Source organism: Bison bison, unplaced genomic scaffold (assembly GCF_000754665.1).
Source record: "Bison bison bison isolate TAMUID 2011002044 unplaced genomic scaffold, Bison_UMD1.0 scf7180017864524, whole genome shotgun sequence".
Lineage (NCBI taxonomy): Eukaryota > Metazoa > Chordata > Mammalia > Artiodactyla > Bovidae > Bison > Bison bison.
In genome coordinates, this window is record NW_011495075.1 from 4,318,049 (window position 1) to 4,321,959 (window position 3,911).

The following is a 3,911-nucleotide window of genomic DNA, read 5'->3' on the forward strand; positions in this document are numbered from 1 at the left end:
CCAATTCTTTGGCCACCTGATGTGAAGAACTGACTCATTTGAAAAGACCCTGATGCTGGGAAAGATTGAAGGCAGGAGGATAAGGGGATGACAGAGCATGAGATGGTTGGATGGCATCACTGACTAAATGGACATGAGTTTGAGTAAACTCCAGGAGTTAGAGATGGACAGGGAGGCCTGGCGTGCTGCAGTTCCATGGGTTCTCAAAGAGTCGGACACGACTGAGCGACTGAATTGAATTGAATACATTTTGAAGCACGACACTAGTCTTCACTAAATGCCCTGAACTTTGATTTCTCCATAACATTAATATGTAAGGGTGTATAAGTTAGGGGCTATTTGGGTATGACTTGAGGAAGGTAGATATTATTGTTCTTGTTCAGTCACTTAGTGTGTCCAACTCTTCTGTGACCCCATGGACTGTAGCCCCCCAGGCTCTTCTGTCCATGAAATTCTCCAGGCAAGAATACTGGAGTGGGTTGCCATCCCTTCTCTAGGGGATCTTCCCATCCCAGGGACTGAACCCAGGTCTCCTGCATTGGTAGGAAGATTCTTTACCACTGAGATACCTGGGAAGCCTAGACATTAGGATGAGATGGTTGGATGATATCACCAATTCAACGGACATGAGTTTGAGTAAACTCCGGGAGTTGGTGATGGACAGGGAGGCCTGCCATGCTGGAGTCCATGGGGTTGCAAAGAGTTGGACACGAGTGAGCGACTGAAGAACTGAATTGAACGGACCTGGCACTCCAAAGGGATTCAAGGAACACTGAGTGTCTCAAACTCTGGAGCAGAGTTAATCCTCCTGGAGTATTCATAACCAAAAGCCAGATTCCACAAGGGTTGTCTGAAAAGTTTCAACATCTACCAGCAATAAATGAACACCCCCTCCAGAGAACTCAACTTCCTTCCAGCTTTCACAACATTTCCATGTCTAAAGCTCCAAGGAACAAAAGGAAGCCACCAAATATAGAAGCAAAGAAGGGACCATAAGTAAGAGGCAGAAGGAAAAAGTCAGATATAGAATCATACCCACAAATGCTTCAGAGATTAGAATGATCAGAAATAGAATTTAAAATATGTTAAATATATTAAAAAGCAGAGACATTACTTTGTCAACAAAGGTTCGTCTAGTCAAGCTATGTTTTCTCCACTGGTCATGTATGGATGTGAGTTGAGCTATAAAGAAAGCTGAGCACCGAAGAATTGATGCTTTTGAACTGTGGTGTTGGAGAAGATTTTCGACTGCAAGATTTCCTTGGACTGCAAGGAGATCAGTCCTGGGTGTTCATTGGAAGGACTGATGTTGAAGCTGAAACTCCAATACTTTGACCACCTGATGTGAAGAGCTGACTTATTTGAAAAGACTCTGATGCTGGGAAAGATTGAGGGCAGGAGGGTAAGGGGATGACAGAGGATGAGATGGTTGGATGGCATCACCGACTCCATGGACATTAGTTTGGGTGGACTCCAGGAGTTGGTCATGGACAGGGAGGCCTGGCATGCTTCGGTTCATGGGGTCTCAAAGAGTTGGACTCGACTGAGCAACTGAACTGAACTGAAATATATTTTAAGAAATTAGGGAAAGGCTTGAAACATGAGTTGAGAAAGCAGATTTTTAAACTTTTATTAATCTTTTTATTTTGTATTGGGGTATAGCCAATTATGGAGAAGGCAATGGCACCCCACTCCAGTACTCTTGCCTGGAAAATCCCATGGATGGAGGAGCCTGGTGGGCTGCAGTCCATGGGGTCGCTAAGAGTCAGACACGACTGAGCGACTTCACTTTCACTCTCCACTTTTCACTTTCATGCACTGGAGAAGGACATGGCAACCCACTCCAGTGTTCTTGCCTGGAGAATCCCAGGGACGGGGGAGCCTGGTGGGCTGCCGTCTGTGGGGTCGCACAGAGTCGGACACGACTGAAGCGGCTTAGCAGCAGCAGCAGAGCCAAATAACAATACTGTGGTAGTTTTAGGTGAACAGCGTTGGGGACTCAGCCACACACATGCATGTATCAATTCTCCCCCAAACTCCGCTTCCATTCAGCTGCCACATAACACTGAACAGAGTTCCTTGTGCTATACATAGGTCTTAGTTGGTTACACATTTTAAGAGAACGCAGATTTAAAAATAACCAAACAGAGCTTTAGAAATAAAATACAGGTAAAAAACCAAATGTCTGACTTTAACAGAAGACAAAGTCACAGAAAGTATTAATGAAAAGGAAGATATTTATAAAGTTATCCAAAATCCAGCCTACAGTGATAAAGAAAAAGAAACTATGACAGAGATATTAGGAGAAATGGAAGGTAGAAAGAGATATGTGTATCGTCATAGTCCCAGAAGGAAAGAGGAGCAAGGATGATGTTCAGAATTTCCCAGAACTGATGGAATTCACCAGGCCAGCATCAAGAAATGCAGAGTAACCAAGAAGAAGGGATTAAAAAAGTCTTCATCTCAATGCTTCATAGAGAATCTAGAAGTCTAAAGACAAATGAAATATTTTAAAAGTAGAGACAAAGATTACACTTCAAGATTACTTTCAAAATTCAAATTATAACTGGAGATGTTGGAAGACAGAATAATGATATTGACATTGTACAGAAAGAAATGTCAATTTAGAATTCTTTATCAGTGAAGATATCTTTTAAGAATGAGGGCGAAATATACATATTCCTCATCCAAACAAAAAGTGAGAGGCTCGGTCAGTACCTGTGGCCTGTATTTTAGATAGAAGGAAGGCAATCCTAGACGGGAGATAGAAGCTGAAAATAAGAAAGAAGCAGGGTCCTGGCGGTCCAGTGGTTAAGATTCCTTGCTTCCAATGAAGAGGGTGTGGGTTGGATCCCTGGTCAGGGAACTAAGTTCCACATACTGTGAAAGTGAAAGTTGCTCAGTCATGTCTGACTCTGTGCAACCCCATGGACTTCTCCCATGGACTTCATCCATGGCATTCTCCAGGCCAGAATACTGGAGTGGTTAGCTTTTCCCTTCTCTGGGGGATCTTCCCAACACAGGTATCTCCAGGTCTCCTGCATTGCAGGCAGACTCTTTACCAGCTGAGCCACAAGGGAAGCCCCACATACTATGTGGCATGGCTAAAAAAATAATTTAAAAAAAAAAAAAAAAGAAGAGCAAAATAAGTGGTAAACTTCTGGGTAAATTTAAACAAACATGGACAGTATAAAACAACATCAGTAATGTGTTATAGTTTTGGAAGGTATTTCAAAGGTCTGTGTGTTGTTTGAGAGAAGATTGATATATTGATAAATTCTGGATTTAATCACATAAATTTGCCTGTTAAAATTTCCAGGTTAGTCACTAAGTGAGTAGAAACAGACCACAGAACTTCCAAGCTAGAACAAGGGAGAACTGAAAGCATAAAAGAAAAATTAATTCTAAAGAAGGCAAAGATGAGATAAAGAGAACATAGACCCGGAGAAGACGAATGCAAAGTACACCATGGTGGAGATGAACTCAAATATGTCAGCAGTTATAAAACATGCAGTGGCCTAAACGCTCAATCTAAGAGTGATTATCAGACTAGATTGAAAGTCAAAATTCACATTAGTTAGATACATCTGCACATAATGACTTAGAAAGTTTTGATGTAATAGGATGAAGGAGATATATTGATACTAATAGTAGGCAAAGCAAAGTTATGATCAACCTAGACAGCATATTAAAAAGCAGAGACGTTACTTTGCCAACAAAGGTCCGTCTAGTCAGGGCTATGGTTTTTCCAGTGGTCATGTATGGATGTGAGAGTTGGACTATAAAAAAAGCTGAGCACTGAAGAATTGATGCTTTTGAACTGTGGTGTTGGAGAAGACTCTTGAGAGTCCCTTGGACTGCAAGGAGATCCAACCAGTCCATCCTAAAGGAGATCAGTCCTGGGTGTTCAT